We start from the raw sequence: 19,032 nt of genomic DNA, 5'->3' as shown, positions 1-19,032 counted from the left end.
CAAAATCTAAAAGCTTGTGACTGCTGACAAAGAGTTACAACAAAGAGAAGATAACCAAATTTTATCCTTTTTTATGCAAATTTCTAAGTATTGCAAATAGGCTTTCTGAACCAATGTTAATCCTAATGAGGCGCTTACTGTTGATTTCTAAGGACAATTTGGCTTCACAGTTAGCACATTTACATGAAATTAGAAAAGAAACAAAGAATTCTGTATGTCTGACCAAAAACCAAAAATGTGAAAATTTCGGTCCGACCAAAATCTAAGGAAACAGAGCATCTCAAAACCGTACGAGCGCACTAAGATAATGCAGGTGGGATTTGAATGCTCAACTACACTCAAACAGGTCTATGCACTCTGTGGATCAAAGCTCAATCTTTTTGCATATGTTTGTAAAAACAGTAAAGTGTTAATGTGTATTGATGTACCCAGGTTACCAGTAAAGCTGCTCTCTTACACAAATTTAAATTTTTTTTCAGAAGGCTAAACGCATCAGATATTGTAATTTTAAATCACCACATTAAGTCCATGTGTTGCCTCATGGTTGCTTAAAGCATTTCCAGGCTGTAGCAGTTCCAGACTCACTGTAGTACTAGAAGCTAAGGAAATGCCATTCAGCCATCCAGCTCTTCATGTCTTTACAAAACACTTGTAGTCTGACCAACTAATTGGTTTTATCTGATGTTATAGATAAGTATAGGTGAGTATCATCAGCATAGCAATCGAAATTTATGCCATGCTGTCTAATAAGATTACCTAATGGAAGCATGTATTAAGTTCAAAGAGTTGGTCTAAGCACAGAAACACAGAATTGATTCTTCGTTTACAAGAACAAACTGGAATCTATCAGATAAATATGACTTAAACCAACCTAATTCAGTTCCTTCAATCCGTATAACATGTTGAAGCCTTTATAATAGAAAGCTGTGATTGATCCTATCAAATGTAATACTGAGATCTAACAGGACAAGAACAGACAGAAGTCTGCTGTCAGAGGCCAAGAGGAGATCATTGATAACTTTTACCAGTGCTGTTTCTGTGCAATGATGCACTCTGAATCCTAAATGAAACTCTTCAAACTGATTACTTCAGTGTAAATTATCTCAATTTTAAACTGCAACAAGTTTCTCAAGATTTTTAGACATAAAAGGGAGATTGGATATAGGTCAATAATTAGCCAACACTCCTGGATCAAGAGAAGGTTTTTTTAAGTAAAGATTTAATTACAGCAACCTTAAAACTCTGTGGTACATGGCCTGTAAAAAAAGACAGATTGATCAAATGCAATATGAAAGCATTGATTAAGGGGAAAATCACCTTAACTAGGTTGGGATACTAACCATACTAGGAGAGACTATTGCTGTTGTTAGCTCAAAGAGATCGACTGGACAGAAGCCATCTAAATACAAATCAGGTTCTAAAGATACTTCTAAAGCTGCTGTACGTGATCAGTAATGGTGGGAAGGATCACTTCTGAGAGTTAAAGGAATACGTGGCTCAACAGAACTCAGATTCTTCGACTAAAGTGCTGAAAAGACACCTGGGATTATTCTTATTCTCTTCTATCAATGACGCAGCATATTACACCATGTGCTGCAGGCTGTACCACAATGTCCGATGGTAATAATGAAATAATTTAACTAATTCATTACTTTTCATTGGAGCACAGAAATTGGATGACACAGTGGGATTAAGGGATTGGTCTTGCAGTCTGATAAAATTGATCAGGCTTGTTCCAGGCAAAAAGAGACACCCTGAGAGTTTCCACGTGGCTTGTTACCGTCGGAAAGCATGTTTTTCTATAAAGAAAAAATTATCAGTACCCCCTCTTCTTGCCTTGAGCACAGCGCCCTCAATGAAAATGAACTTGTGCACCTGGATGTTATGTTTCACATCAATTCCAATATCGGAACCAGCCATGACTACAGCAGAGTCATTTGATGCTGGACTGAATGCCAATTAAATACTTTCCCACTGCACTCAACAGCCAGATGTTTTTTATTTATTTTCTTTTTGCATTTTTGTTTTTCTTTTACTGGTGTGAAGAAGGCTTAAGTAAAAACAAAGGGGTTTCACGCAAGACCTGAATCACTGAAGGTTTCATGTGATCTCTGTTTTTTTCATTTTTATTCAATCTTTTTATGGATTGGCATTATATGAGTACAACTATATTTGAATTGATTTTGATTATGATAAATATGATTGAATCCAACTCTAATTGGATTACATGAATTGCATTATAAATAGATTTCAGTGGACTCGTATCAAACTTGTTTATTCTCTTTTTAAAGTGCTTTTAGATGACATACAGTTATGCTGTGCAGTGGCTCTATACAGCTATGTAGATAAACAAAATTTAACATAATTTTTGTTCCTCTGAAATTCTGTATTCAATTAAATAAAATAGAAATCGATAAAAAGTTATCTCACTTAGAAACACAACAAAAAATCTGAAGTCTGTCGTAAATAATTGGATTGTTTTATAATGTATTTTAGTATAGTGTATAAAAATATTATAGTATAATCGTACAAATTTAAACCGTTGAGAGGAGAATGACAAAACAATTTAATAAGCAGGGTGGTAGTCAGTTCTTTGTCATATATTTCTTTCTTCCTTCCTTTCTTTCTTTCTTTCTTTCTTTCTTTCTTTCTTTCTTTCTTTCCCTGCAGTTACAGTGAAAACCACATGTTTTCAAGGACAGGTCAAAGTTGTGCACGTGCATATGCACATATGCACACAAAGCCATGCGCAAACACAGGCACATATGCAGAGGATGTAGAGGAGGTAGTGCGGTATGTATTGTGGCAGCTCTGTCGGAAAAGCCTTTGGGTCTGGCCACAGAAAAAAGGCAAAAATAGAATGAAGCCATCGAGTATCTGTGACTCCACCAGGTCAGTTCAGATCTGTCTCCCTTTCTTTTGCGAAAAGACCCTCCAACCTTCCACACACACACACACACGTACACTGTTTCCCTCAATAACTCTCTTTCACTGAATCTTTATTTTGATTTTATTTTACTGTAATCTTTGTTTGAACCAAGGGACATGTGGGAAGAGATGCAGGATATCAGTGAACAGCCTGGGTGGAAGATGGGCTTACCATATGGCACAAATCCAAGGAGAACAAGAAATCTAGTTATCAAACGCTCACCATCCAATTTATGGCTGTTCCCTTTTATCAGGTCTGCTCTCCTCTCACGCACAGACCTTACCTATTTCTGTGTGTGCATGTGTGTTTGTTTGTGTAAATCTGTTTGATAGGGAATGAAAATGAGAGTTCTGCAGGCAGATTTCACAACGCTAAGCTTGCCAATCTTCAAACAAACTCGGGTGATCTAAACCAAAGCTTTATGTCTGGAAAGTTGTGACATTGAGAGGTCTGAAACATTTCATGCCTCCAGTGATTCCATTTCCAACGGTATTTTGATTGTTCAACTTGAAGATTCTTTGCAACTGAAGTGAGATCGAACTATTTAGAGAAAACCATGACCAAAGTTTCGGCACAAACCTAGACTCCATTGAAGGTAAGAGGAAGGCTGGAGAAGACTGCAGTCAGGGGTCCACATCTGCCCCAGCAAGGAGTTCTGAGTCCTCCAGTGGAAGGTGGAGTTGAGGTAACAGTGGGTGTCAGGAAAATGGGCAAGATGGACAATGAGGGAAAGTCTCAGCATTTCCAGCTGTTATGCAGACAAGTGTGTTTCTTATTATAAACATTAGAATATGACACAAGAAGCTCAGGGTGATTCGTTTTGTTTGGCTCACAGATTGTTTCTCTCCATAGCTTCTTTCCTTCAAATGTATTGCACACTTTATTACACACTGGAAACATCAAAGAGGCATGAGTGTCCTCACTTATATTTGACCAAATTCTGTTCAGTTTCCTGAGCAGACTACTAAATTATGCCTGTGGAGGGTTCACATATAGCGATGGGTGACCACGGATAGAACTGCCAAGCTGGCTCAGAAATAGATCTTTGCCGGTGATGTGAACAATATATCTACAAGTGATAAGGGATTTTAAATGCTTTTAAAACACTTAAATGGCAAATGCTCCAGACTTATATCGAGGAATTTTTTTAACTTGTGTTCTACAAAGCGCTTTAGATGTATTTCTCATAAATTCCATTCACACTAACACTTATGCAGTGCTTCTCAATAAATGTATGCAATCTATACCCAGTATGCTGTACTTTTTCTTTACAATCACAAACCAATGACGAGGGCAATGTGGGGTTTAGTGTAACTTCAATCCATTGGCACACTGGAGATCAAAGTGCTAACGTTCGGTTTGGTAGACAGCTTCTGAATACCCAGGATATGTATATGAATTTTGAATATTAGAATCTATAGATTTATTCGTACATTCTTATTACGACAATATTTCCCAAGGATTGACCTTCACATTGTGTGAGCGCCCGGTACAGAGATTGGGTCTCTCAGACAGTAAATTATAGGCTGACCCAAGAAATGTGCGTGTTTGTGTGCTTAACTGATATGCAGTCAGTGCCAAATTTGGCAACATTTGTGGAAGAGGGGCTAAGTAGCACTTGCAGTAGAGAGTGTGTGATTGCACATGTGTGGGATATAAGCAGGGGAGTTCATTATGAAACAGGTCGTTTGTTCTGAAAGCAGTGCGCGTATGCGTGTTTGCGCGCGTGTGTGTGTGCTGTACCCATGCGCTCTACTTCTTCTGAGAACACAGGGCGGAGGGAGTGAAGCAGAGCGAGGCGTAATTAGGCCACGATTTGAACTCTCTTAGTTCCTCCCTGAGAGGGTGCACAGGGTCATGCCAACTATTATAAATTGACCAGAGTTGTATACGTGTTCATGTGTATGTGTAAGTGAAGGAATGTGTGCATGTACGTGCCTGCATGTGTGACTGCATCTGAGAGATATAGGAGGAAGAGGCCGGGCCGTTTCTGATTGGTTTAAAGTTTACTTTTAAATATAGCTTCTTCAGGGCAGCCTAATGTATCAGTGGTTTAAGGTGTTTGACTTTTTAGATTTACTCTCTCATAACAGGTCTGTGACATCACACCATACTGTCTTCACATACTCCCAGTAGCTTCAATTTATTGAATGCTGTAAATCAAATACTGATGTCAAAAAGAATCAAGGCTCCACTTAGACAAACTGCTTTTCTCAGTATAACAAAAGTGTTGCGTGACATTACAGCTTTTAAGTATCCAGCATGCTAAAGAAGAACTAGTCTGATGAGGCATTGTACATCCAAGTCTGAAAATAAAACTTTTTATACTGACTGTACTGATGTCCACACACTGCAAGAAAAACAGGGAGCATTGGATGATCATTCTTCACATGAGAATGTTCTTGATATTACTCTGCTATGTTTTTAACTTTTGCTTTTTTTTTAACTTTTGCGAGCTCCTTGACTGCAGCTGTTACCCTGTGTTGGGCTGATCTTTTGTGTATGACCTTCCGTCCTTGCGGAATGTTAGGACGGACCTTACTGGGTTTTTTTTTATTGCCATTGTGACCTGTGAGTTTGTCTTCATTTGAGTCCTCATCATTTCCAGAAATGCGAGAAAAAGTTTGGACTTTTTTTTTCAGGTTTCCAATTTTCAGGTCCCCTGAGGTTTCAGCAAAAGTTCCTGTAATGTAAACTTTGCTGCTATTATGGGATATGAGGGTGATGTCAATACACCAGTTGGACCACAAATGATCATTTTTGGGAGATTTGTATGGTCCCCTAAAGGTTCTGGTAATGTCATTAAAGTCTCTAAAAAATAAAATGACTTTTCCAACCACAATGGCCATAATTTTTCATGAATATGTAGATGCCTCTAAGTGCATGTCCCTTAATTCAACCCTCAGTTTTACTTAAACTATCATTCAGATTGTAAAGCATTCTCGCTATAGTTACTTGCAGTATGATTATGTTTCATTCCTTCTATGTTCAGAAGATTGGATGAGGCCTTGATTAGGGGAAAAAAATACTCTCTTTAGCCTTTGCAATTAGTCGGTATGAAAATAAAACAGACATTGTTTTATAAATTACATTTTTCTGTCCCTAACTTGATGATAGACCACTCTGAGGCCACCGATCAATTAAAGTCCTTTTGTAACCTCCCCTGCGCCCACACGCACAAACACACTCAACCCATTAATGAATGGACGGCTAATTAAGACTCTAAAAAGCGGGGGAGTCGCTTCTTTTTGATTGATAGCACCCACCGTCTTATCTTCCTGCTATTTTGCATTTTAATGTTCATTAATAAACTTTTATTGTTTTGTTAATTATAAGACCACCCTCCCCCGTTGAGATAATAAGTGAACAAAGCAATTTGTTCAGACTTTTGCCAATTTTCTGCAACATGAAGAAAGGCGACAGATGAGTTGGCAGGACAAAGAGAGAAACAAGCGGAGAAACGGGAAAGAAATATAAATTAATAAAGACAAAACAGTAGAGAGTGGAGACTGATAATCATGATGTAATGGTTGCTAGAATTTTCTTCTTTCAAACAATCCAAACAATGTAGCAAAATTTATGATAAATGTTTGAGCTTTTTGTTGCAGATCCTTTTCAAGGAGCAAGTGTCTAGGATGGTTGATTAAAATCTATAAATCTCTTAATGTTTGCCGCTCTGCTTAAATAGATAGTTTTTGCAATGGCTTCATGTGAGGCACTGCAAGTCATCATACCTACAAACTTTTCAAAAACACTCTTGAAACGCTTTCTCCCAACTTTCTCTCCTATTTAACAGCTGCGACTGAGAGCTTGTGTGTTAGTATTTTCCACTGTGTGTGCCTCTGTCTTTCTGCTCGGTAAACGAGAAAGCACTGATTGGTTTGTCAAATGTTTTCATGCTTAAGTACGTCTGCCTGTGTGGGTGTGCATTTATGTGTGTGTGACTGTGTGTGTGTATGGGCTCATTTAAATGTGACTGTGTGCATGTGGGCTGTGGCCCTAAAGGTGCAGGGCCAGGGACGCGCATGATGGATCGTGGAGGCCAGTTGATAGCGCCATTACTCACTGACACATACACACACACACATACAGTACGCACCTGCCTGACACCTGTTCCCCAACGGGGTCTACTTGCCCCTGAGGCCACTGCCCTGGAGACAAGCAAAGCCCAAAATTATTCTGCACACCAGCAAATGCAAGTAAAGTTTAAACAGAGAGAACTTCAGAACTTTGTAGGACATTGTCTGCCTCCCATATTCTCAGTTGTGTTTTTCTTGCGGCTTATCCTTTGCTCTTCAAAAGATACTTCAATATTGTGATGGTGACATAGCAAAAATGGCATTCATATATATTACTGTGCAAAAATTGCGAGCCACCACTCATTTCTTTATATTTGGTTCCAAGGAGCCAGATTTACTTGTAATCTTTTAAAATGGCCTTAGCGATACTTCTCCAAGCTTTCTGAGGGTCTTTCAAAGTTATAATTTGGATATTGGCTGTTTTTTTTCTCATATTTCACCTTATGTACACCATTTCACCACTTAAAGAGTGTTTTTTTTTTTTTTTAGATATTTTTGTGAAGCAACTTTACCTATGAATAATTCAAGCATGAAATGACACCCTAACTGAAAGGATAAAACAGTATCGTGTCAACACATAACAGACAATTTAGCAAAGAACCAATTTTAAATTGTATCTTGGCCATTTGTTACAAGCAGCCTGTCACAAAGACAAATTATTTGTTCCAGTTTCTTTAGTTGTGAAAAAGGGATAAGATAACTCAGTTTGATAGGCATAGAATAGTATTTTTGCACCAACATGGAGATTCCAAAAGAGCTTAAGATTAGCTTAAAACTTGGTATTTCTGAGCATGGTGTGCCATGTGTACTTTGAAACTGAGAAGACTGGACAAGCGGAGGACAAAAGAAAAAGTGGTAAACCTTGAACAAACTATCTACAGCAGATAAACAGTATCTGAAAATGATGTCCTTAAGAACAGACAACAAAAACGCATCTGGACCTTCAGTTGATCCACCTACTCTTCAGTGTAGCTTCATCAGTACGTTCTCCATGAAAGGATGACTGTCAAAGAAGCCATTCTTAAGGAAGGGAAACAGGGAGAACAGAACTGGACTGAGAAATGAAAATCTGTGTCAACAGGTGTTATTTTTGCGTGATGAATCCTCCCAAGAGCCTGGACCTCAACATTATTGAAGCGGTGTGGGATCATCTTGACAAAGAATGGAACAAAAGGAAGCTGACATCAAAAGAAGAGAAGCCTTGAGATTTATTCCTGAAAGAAATTATGTTAAAAAAGAGAATCATTAGATCATAGTAATGTAAAGTACCATCCTTCCAAGCAACAAAAGGAAAATACAGCTTATATGAGTGTTTCCATATCAGACTAGACATCATTCTCAAGTCTTTCCCTTAAGATGCCACAACTTTGGCATGAAGGAGGGGTAGGAAACTGAAGCAGCTTTCAAACACAGGTCTTTGTGTGATGTGAGCTCAAGACCAATGTTAATATTGAGCTCAGTATGCATTCAGTCAGTGACACAGCAACTACTTACAATGTGACCGTCACCCTCATGGACACCATTTTCTCGGTTGCCTTGGTTACATGTCGAGACAACATGTCACAATGAACTGTTGTCCCTGTCTTGCTGCTTTTAGAAAACATAATCGTTTGGTCAGAGTTAGAAATCAAAACCATCTGGGTAGGGTTAGAAATCAATCAGGCATAGAGCTAAGTAACATTATTTTCACAATGCAACAGTATCATTGTACCATCATGGATGCCATTTGTACCCCTCACATGCAGTCGCTTTCATGATTACATAGAGGTTGCATGTTCTTTGGAATTATAGGCTAAAGACTTTAGTGGGGGGGTCATTTCATACTACCTATCGTATAAGCTTTTCAGCATTAGCCCATGAAAGTTAGTTGGTGCCAGCTACAAGCATCAATTCAAGTGTTAACAAAGTTTTACAGCTTAAAAAATTGTCCATTAAGTTGGATCAAGTGCAGTGTTGGGTGATCACTCTTTTCGGGTCTTGAGGCTGTCACAATGCATGCAAATGCTATCGTAATGTGTGGATGGAGCTTAAGAGCATTTGCTTAAATACATGTGTTTTATCAGCACTTTCCTTCTGAATTTTGTGTATTTAGGTCTGCCTTAATCTACAGTTAATGTCATCGTTGATTGAAGGAAAAAAAACAGGTCTTCTTGTGTTGAGTAATATTATGAGAAGAAATAAAACTCAAAAGAATAAATAACATGACACAAACTGAGGTTCAGTGGCTAATTATTCTGAAATGGGGCACTTAATTGGCATTAAGCACGGTGAGAAAACACTCATATCTCACTTCATCTTCATTAGCAGGAAAACCGATGTTATTTGCTTTTGTGTGTGTGCGTGTGTGTGTGCCTAACCAGTAACCAGCAGGCAATAATAAAAATGTTATGACACAACCCAGTAATTCTAAATGTTTTCGTCAAGGTCCATCCTTACTGATGCATTTTTTTTTTACAATTTATTGAGCACATATGGGTAAACAACTGATTTAATTTGTTCATCAATTTAACAACTCGAGTAAGATCTAACACAATATTTAGCCTGAATATTCTCATAGAAGTTCACAACAACCCTGAAGTCAAGGTATCCTGGGAGGAACTAAATCTCAAGTTTGGGGTTATTCACAGAAAAGTAATGAATTGTTGTGTATAGAGATTTCTCTTCTTATGATGCATGATTTAAGAAATAAATAGGAGGTCAAACAAAAACCAATTGTTTCATCAGGTCAGTGGTTTTAAATGTGCACCATATTGTGCACTAATCTGTGCAAATTACTATCTTAAAGCGCTCACTGTATATGAAGGAACCAACAGAACAAGTCAAGCCAAGTATGTACCATATGTCCATTTTAAATTGTCTTATTGCCATCACACAGTAAAGCATTGTCAGCCACAAAATCAAAATCACAGAGTAGAATTGAGTTAGAAATCTATTGTTGCTGATGTCAGTCATTACACCCTACTTGTGAAGAAACAGGCCTTTATCTTTGCATATTTGAATTTGTGGTTCAGTTCTTCTTATGTACAATAGTAAATACCTGTTATAAATCTCCAAAAGATATTAAGTCAGAACTGTGCGGACAGACAAATACAGGAGCAGACTGACGAACAGAAAGAGGTCTAACCTGGGACAGGTAGCTAATGTTATATATAAGGACTCCAAGGAACTTGCTACACCACACAGCAGAACACCTGGGGACACTCTAGCCATATGTTTAAGCTTAGTCTCGTCCTACAAAACTCAGTCTGCCCTTCACGTGATTTGTCAAAGGGGTGTGCACGGTGACAGGTACAGGGTACAGGAGGACCTGAGATATGGAAACACACAAACTTAAAGAGAGAGGGGGATGGAGGAAACACGGCCAGAGGAGGGGAGGTTGGAGCTTGGTTGGGGAGAGAGGGGGGGTGAAACGAAAGGGAGAAGGGCACAAGGGCCACAAGACGCAAGGAAAAAAAGCACCACAGAGGGACTGGCCACAGAGACTTATGAAGTGGGCAGCAAAAAGGATGTGTCTAGGGAGTGTGTGAAAGAATTTAGGAAAGAAGTAAGAACAGAGGAGGAAAGAGGGGGAAAGGAAGGAGGCGAGCAGGTGGAACATAGAGGGACTAGAGAGACGCAAGAGATGAGATGAGGGGGAAAAGGTATGGGTTAAGAAGCAGAGAGCCTCAGGGCTCCTTTTCTTCTCTTTCTCTCCGCTCCGCTCCCTCCATCCTCCCACCCACTCTTCTCTTGTCCCGTCTCTCAGTCCCCCCACCCTACCTCCCACTAACCTGTACCTCTGTCCCCCCCACCTCCCCCACCCTCTCTCTGTCCTTCTGTGCAGGGGGTTGAGGCGCTGAACAGATTATGGCGTAATTAAGGCGCTAAAGCAGCACATTATCCACCTGGTGGCTTATCCAGGGTGGATAGCACAACGGCTAGGCTAATCAGCCTATGTGTGCATTTGCAGGTGTGTGTGTGTGTGTGAAATTAGTCAGTTGAATATTTGCACTCTTTGCATGGTTGCGAATGTGAATTTGCCGTAATGTGCGTGTGTATGTCTCTGTGTGTGTTTGTGTGCGTACAGCCAGCACTGGGGCCCATCTCACCTGATTAAGGCCTCTTATAGGGATGTGTTAAAAGCATTAGGTGAGAACAGGAATGTAATTCGTCATGTTTAAAGGCTGGAAATTGAATCAGCGATTAAGCGACGGCAAATGAGCACACACACACTCAGCTAACTGTACCTTGATCTTTTTGCCTGTCTCTCGCTTTCGTCACCTTCTCTCTTCATCAATCCTGTGTCTTCTGTTACTCTCCATTTCTCTCTGTTTTGTTCCTCTGCTTCCTCTGTTCTTAATGATAAAATGAAACAGTTGTGCAGAGAGACATCCAGAATGGGAGCAAAGACCATGCCAAAGTACTTGAAAGAGAAGCTGCTATTATCAGGTTGGAGAGAGTACTGAGTGTAAAGGGAAACACCTCAGAGAGTCATTTTATACCTTCTGACTTTATTAAAGCTAATAGGTTTATATATATATCTCCCAGAGTTGTTAGTTGTGACCGTTAGGAACTCTTACGCGCTCAAAAAAATCAGAGCATTAAGAGTGAGAGCATAAAAATGAAGAGCTCCTGTATCTGTGCACATTAACTCACAAGAAAGCAGAATAACTCCACAAAGTATTGTAACAAGAAAAGGGAATTAAATCTGCTTTTACAAACATTTTTATTTGTGAAAATATTGCTTATTCATAACAAGAATCAAAACTATTTAAAACAGCACATTCAGTATCAATTTCTATATGGAAAATCTTGTGTGTAGTGTAAAAGTACCTTCAAATCTTTTTATTATGCCTTATTTGCCAGTCTTCCTTCCAGTCCTGATTTTCTTTGTCCTCAGGCAGAAAAGTAACTATCAGAAATACAGTACAATTACAATTACAGGAATTATATGTATAATATCCTTATTTCAGATATGAATGTAGGCTTGTAAAATTGTACTCAAATGTGACAAGATTTCGACTGAGGAGAGGACTAAGATGTGATTTTCTGGTTTTCAAGACAGATTTGTCATCATGTAATGACACAGATGCCAATCAGAACTCTTGAGGCAAAAAGAAAAAAGAAAACGGACTCTTAACATTGGGGTGTCTTTGTCAAGGACGCTCTCTTTATTTTCATACTGTTCTGAGATGGACATGCAGAACAGTGAAAGGGTGAGTGCTAAAGAGCCGGCAGTGTGTGTGTGTGTGTGTGTGTGTGTGTGTGTGTGTGTGTGTGTGTGTGTGTGTGTGTGTGTGTGTGTGTGTGTGTGTGCATGTGCATCTCGATGTGTGAGACTCCTTGAGGGGGTATGGAGGTGATGATGGTTCAGTCAAAGCCTGTCTTAACTGAACTGAAAATGATAGGAATTATAAAGTAATTGTTGTTGGCATGTGCGTAAATTTAATTATTTGGTAGAAGATTATTTAAAAATGATAATCTGGTGTTTTTTAAATGACTGACCTGAACCTGACTGTTTAGCTCACTACCACAAAGCTTGCCTGTCTGCCATTGAAAAAGATTGACATAGTCAGTACAGATATGTATATCTTCTACAGGATAGCACTGTTTAGGATATATTTTGTTAAGCACATACAAAAATAAAAGCTGTACTTTAGCTTAGTTTTTTTTATCTTTATTAATATTAAAATGTGGAGAAACGAAGGGGGTCATATATGAACATTTTAGTCAGAATTTCCCCTGCTGTAATGTCCTTGAGCAAGACACTGTGTGCTGAGTGGCTCCCATTAGTCCCATTTTATAGTTTACCTCTCCCTCTGACCTCTTTGGAGGCAGCGAATATAAAATGATTTGGTCTGCAAGAATGAAAGATTCAGATGCGTAATTGACATGATAACTTTTATCAGTGACCCATGTGTTTCTTCAGTTCTGTTGGGTTGAAAGCAGCAAGATTATCATCATAATAAGTATGCACAGGAAAAAAATTAATATTAGTAAGAGAAACTTCAATAAAGTTAGAATTGTCTCTGTATAATTATTTGAAGAATTTCTTTGCTTTTATTTACAAAAAACCCCCAAAACATTTTGAATATGCAAGAAAAGGAAAGACTTACGGAATGTTGGTTAATTCTTTTGAGTCCAATGTAGAAAAATAAAATGTAAAAAGTTACATTTAATAATGATACAGAGCATGAATACAGAGAGGCTGAGTCACTGTCAAGGACACCCTTTTTCAATTCAAGCAGAGTACAACAAGTGTGGTCGTGCATCCGCAGCTCCTATTAAATTATGACTGTACTGTCTGCAGTGAGAGAGCATATGGTCCAAAAGTGTTCTGCAATTTTAATCAGTGACTAAATGCTTAAACGACTGAATATCTGACATCTCTCATTTCTACTGTATATTTTCTTTGAAAAAAAAAAAAATGTTGAAGCCTTGAAAAAAAGTCAGTTTGATTGCGACTGCTTTTGAATGTTTTTTTTTTTTCTTGGGATCAGTGCCTGGATAACAAGACAGACATCTGATCCTCTGAGACTCACTTGAGATAAACGTCAGCTAAAAAAAAAAACCTATACACAAGATAAACTTATATAAAATGCACTTGAACGAACATATTCACTGTGATTAATACAATTCACTTCAGTTCAAGGGTGGCTACGTACAAAAATCTGCTCGCACTATTGTGAACCTTTGTTTCACGCTGTGTGTCCTTTTTTTTTTTATTCACTTTAGACACAGTCAAGACAAGAGCAGTGGGCATGTTACTTGGTCACATCTGCATTTCTATTTTTAAACTGGAACTCCGGTCAGATGAATGTCATTGCCACTAACTGTGGCAATGACGTTCATTTCCTTCAAAATGTTGACAACAAACGAAACAAAAAAGAAAGCATCGTGACATTTGTGGATCACAGACCTCAATAAAATCATTGACATGCTCACAATTTTTTATTTTTTGTTTTGTTTTGGTGAAGCAGAATATGATCATGGAAAATTAAACATTTATTGTTACGACGTAACATACTGTTCACGTCTCAGCGTAACAAAAGAAATGAGTCATCAAGCGCATTGTGGATGCCTTTTATCTTCTCTAATTACAGTCTAATTACAATGAAACAAAATGTGACACAGCTGCGTGCCACCACCTTACCAACATCATTGACACTGAACGCATTCACTAACCACACAGTTTTGATAAGTCATTTCAACAGCTGTAAAATGACCAGCATTATTGCATGTGTCTGTTTTAAAACCTATCGCAGCTGTTTAATACTAAACTTTCATTTTACTGGTAAAGTGTTTGCATGCATGTACATTTTTTTTAAAACATTAATTGGATATGCAAGCCTGTTTTGTAGGAATAAAGGTATTACAGCGTTGCACATTGAGCATTTTCCATTCACTTGATAGAAGTTTAGGTGCACAGAGACAATAGCCTTCAAGAATAAGCGAACCCACAGGAGCTTCCACTCCAAGTATTTGCGTGAGTTTGTGAATTATGCGAGAGGTTGCATTTATCAGAAGGAAAATGTGATGCTGGCCCTGTCTCTCTCGATGATCTATATGCTCTTTTTTGTTTATAACTTCACTTTATGCGTGGTTGTTCTGTAGCTATTCTGGTGCTGAATGTGCTGGATGACTCTGTCTGCCAGCTCAAAGACAAAGAAGGACGGTCATTAGACTATTCTGTAACATCAGGTACTGTACACCTCTCTCGCACACGCACACACTTTCCATCTTTCTTGTTCTATTTTTCTGTTTCTCCCTTTCAAACACATGCTCATACATACACTCTCACACACATGCACTGTTCTGCGCTCCGGTCCACATTCCAGCACAGTTTGGTACCATTTCCTGGTATAGAGCTCCATCTACAGGTCCCATAAGGAACAAATGAGCTGCTGCTCAAGACTCTGTCCCCCATTTGCTTTTTTCCACAGCGGACAGATAGTTTTCATGCACAGTAACACACTCACTGGGGTTATTAACTGAATAATAACTTGCTTGATTGCTGTCAACACACATGCTATACAATTATTTGCAAGGCAAACATTTAAAACAGCGATCCTCACTGAAGTTTTGTAATGAATGGGTCTCCGACTGGGTTGGCTGGAAGAACAATATGAGTACTTTTAGTGCATTGCAGTTGTTTGGTGCATTGCCATTGCATACCTAAGGGGACATCGGATCAGTCTGAGTGAGATGAATTTACAAAATTTACATAGAATTTGTTTCACAAACCAAGTTTTGATAAAACATTCTTATGAGTAGCTACAATTCTTTCTTTGTTGAACTGCATGTTGATGTATTCCTGTTGTATTCAAGGATTTGTTCTCGGTGTCTGTTCCCAAAACCAGTGATGTGGTTTCATGATTTATTAGGCCATTCTCATTTCGGTTTTATTCTGTTTTTTTTTTTTTATTTGAAGTAACTTAAATAAATTCTTATGCATTCCTTCAAATGTCTTTATGTGTTGTGTGTTTGGACCGTGCTGATGCTGCTGTCATTGCCGGGATGCTTGAACAAAAGAGCTCTTTGATTCCAATGATAATTAATCCATGTTAATTAACAGTTATAATCAGGATAACACTAGTGTGTGTGCGTGTATGTGTGCGTGTGTGTGTTCAGATAGGCATACTGCATAGAGAAGATAAAAATGTGCAAGCAGCTGTTGGCCTAAGTGCAACTGTTTTGACTTTTTTCTTCTTTGTCGTGAGTTCATACAGTAGCCTGTTATATTTGCTAAAGTGATGAATGAGTCGGCCCATTCCATTCTTCTTTTTATTTTTGTGCGTGTGTGTGCATGTGTGTTCCAGCATGTTCAAAGTCATTGTTTCCCTAGAGAGGGGTCAGTGTGCTGGTCAAAGCTTTCGGCTGCCCTGCTCACCTCACACTACTGACCAAAGATGGAGGGAGGGAAACTTGCTCACTTCTGCTGCTCGCAGAGGGAAATTAGAACAGATCTTTTATTGTTTCTGCTCTAACCTATTCAAATTATTAAGAAAACAAAGTTAGGGAAAAGTGCAGGTACTCCTGCATTAGACTGCTAAATAGAACTATTAGAACACATCAGCAGCATGTTTTTGTTTTTTTAATCTTTTTTTTATTTAAGTGTCCTAAAACTATTTTTGATGGTTGTTTAATTCTTTGTCTTATTAAAAAAGTTCATAAATAACTCTCTAAATAAGGAAAAACTTTCCAAATGTAGTGTTAAAATCTAGATTTCAGGAACTAATGCAAGTGTAGCTTGAAATAAAATTCACACAAGGCCTTCCAGCTTGGTCATAAGCTTACCTCACACACACCCACACACACACGCAGTACAGTACAGCCGTTATTAAACAGTCTGTCTTGGGGGTTGAGTGTGTCGCCTCTTTCCCTCATTCGCTCGCTGCCCCTAGAACAATTTCAATTTTAATAGCTTTTACTATGTATCTAAAACACTGGAGACACGGAGAGAAAGGGCAACACACACACACATGTGCACACACATATTGTAAGGGAGAGAACTAGTCCCCGTTGTTGAAAATAGAGCCATCAAAAATGAAGGCCAGCCCAGCACAGCCGACAGACACACAGACAGACCCCAGGAGCATCTTGTAATTATCCCTTTGGACCAGTTGCCTCTAGCTGGGCTCAGCTACCCATCCCAACCCCCCCACCTCCCTTTCTATCATCCTTCCATCCTGCCGCTAACCCCTCCACTGCTAATTTCATCCAGGGATTAGCCCCTGCTTGCTTGTCTATCTTGTAATATTTCTGGAGGGTGAAATGGTGAAATATGGCCTTCTTCAGCTTATAATAGGACTTACTGGGCTGGGCTGGGCTGGGCATTCTTATAGCCTCCCTCCCTATTTTCCTTCTTTCCTCCCTTCCCTCCCTTTCTCCATGGAGATGGAGAAAGAGTTTTAAAAAAGAAAGACGGGGGAGGGGGGCGGTGTTAAAGGCAGCAAAAGAGACCACCCTTGCAAGCACCGCTGCTGCACAGCAAACTCTGCCGGGAAGTGACCTGGGACAAGGAGTGAAGGTGAAAATGAAAGCAGTGCGAGGCGGCACGGTGCTCTGGTATTACCTGCAGGGCAATGCAAGCTGTTTTCTTTATGCATAAAAGAGAAGGAGGGGAGGAGAGGAGGAGAGACAGAAACAGAAGTGCCAAGCTCTGCACATCCAGCAACCCATATGTTGAAGTATATATGTCTAAAGTTCTGTAACATCTCGCTCAGTCGGACTTTTGTCATAGCCAGTGTGTGTGTGCCACTTTAACTGCCATGGTTAAGAGAGCTTGGTTGTCGGAAATTGGCACAGATACTGCTTATGCATAACAGTTTAAACTGATGCCTTGTGATGCTTTGTTGTGAATCATTATACTGAATTACAAAGTACGGGCAAGAGCAGCTTACGTTTGCAGTGAATTCATCTTCACAATGTTGACTGTGGGTTACATCAATAATATATAACAAAGAACACAACTTTTTTAGCAGTGGAGGGCTCAAATGGAAATGTTGAAGCAACTCTTTGAATCAAATGGTCTCTTTTTGATAGTCTAAACACATTAGTGGTAAAACTCAAGCAGCAGAACAGTTATAATCAATCTAATCCTTGTTTCTCCACGTTTAGTCAAAGTAATACAGAGCAGAGGAGCAGTTGCGCGCTGAATGTACACAAATAGCTTGCTGCCTATCGAAAAGTACTAATTTCAAAAGTAACTTTTAGAACTTTAAAATGTGATAATAAGTCAAGCATGTGTATTTGACCATGTGGATGTCTGTTCACTTTTTTGTGTGTATATCCGTGTGCAGCTCTATACGTGTGTTCATACCCTTACAATAGCATTCTACACGTGTGTATGTATGTCCATCTGCGAGCGTGTGCATGTATGTTTTGCCTGCTCATACACTAAATGACCTATAGCCCTCTGTCTCTCACACACTCCTCTTCATCACTCCAGCCTCTCATTACAGTTGCCGAAGCCCAGACTGTCACATAATTAAAGGCAAAGTTATAAATGACCAGCAGGCCAAAAGCCATATTTCACAGGTGGCCACATATTTATTTATAATTTTTCACCTTTAAATGTGTTTCTTATGCAAATGAGAGCCAGGACACTTTTCAATTAACTTTGGGGGCCAGTCCCTCTAAGTACCACAGAAGCTTGTTATTGAAAAGCGAGTGTTTTTTTTGTTATCAGCCATAAATTATTCCAGTGTGTCAAAAAAATTGCGAGATGTAATGTATGAACCAGTATTTGCTGCTAACAGAGGTTGTGGGTGTATTTTCCCTCCCTTAAAAACTTAGTGATTGCTTTTCTGAAAATCCACTATTCTAAATTTCTCCTGTACGATGCACCTCTTCCCTTTTTTCCTTCCTTCTGTGCCCTCTCCCTGTCACATGCACACACAGCTATACTTGCTCTTACTTTGCAGGGTAATTTAAAGATATATTATATGAGCAACTGGCAAGAAGGTAGTTAGGTAGAGCTCTTTCATGGTGGCAGACTGTGAGTGTCCCCCTCTGCCTCATTTTCTCCTTAATTGACCCAGGGAGGGAAAGCAGCAGAGCGACCAACTATACTATCAAATCAGGGAGAAAGATTCAGGCAACAGCAGGTTCAACAGAATTGACTCACCACCAGCAGATTGAAGACGGACAAAGTTAAAACTTTAAGGCAAGACGACGACTGCTCACTGAGGAAAGAACATGTGTTTCTCCTGATCCCACGAGCAGCCCCTCACAGTGTGATGTGTGTAGGATGTGCTTTAAGGTATGTATGTGTTACATTTGTTACAAAGTGTGTGCATCATGCATTAATGTGTGCGTGTGTGTGTGTGTGTGTGTGTGTGCAGTAGTGCCCTCTCCCTGGTGCGTAAAAAACGTCCATTAATTGAATTCCCCCTAATTTGCCGTCAGCCTCGCCTTGCAGAGCGAGACGCCTGCCTGCCAGCCGCACAACGCCACACTTCAGGTATGGTGGATAATGGAGGATGACATTTCTGTCCCACCATGCCTAGGGGCAGCATGTGATACATGGCTTCCTCTATGAAG

Source organism: Leuresthes tenuis, unplaced genomic scaffold, assembly GCF_036924035.1.
Source record: "Leuresthes tenuis unplaced genomic scaffold, fLeuTen1.0.hap1 SCAF_2, whole genome shotgun sequence".
Lineage (NCBI taxonomy): Eukaryota > Metazoa > Chordata > Actinopteri > Atheriniformes > Atherinopsidae > Leuresthes > Leuresthes tenuis.
The sequence above is the reverse complement of the archived record's forward strand: the minus strand, read 5'-3'. Positions refer to the sequence as shown.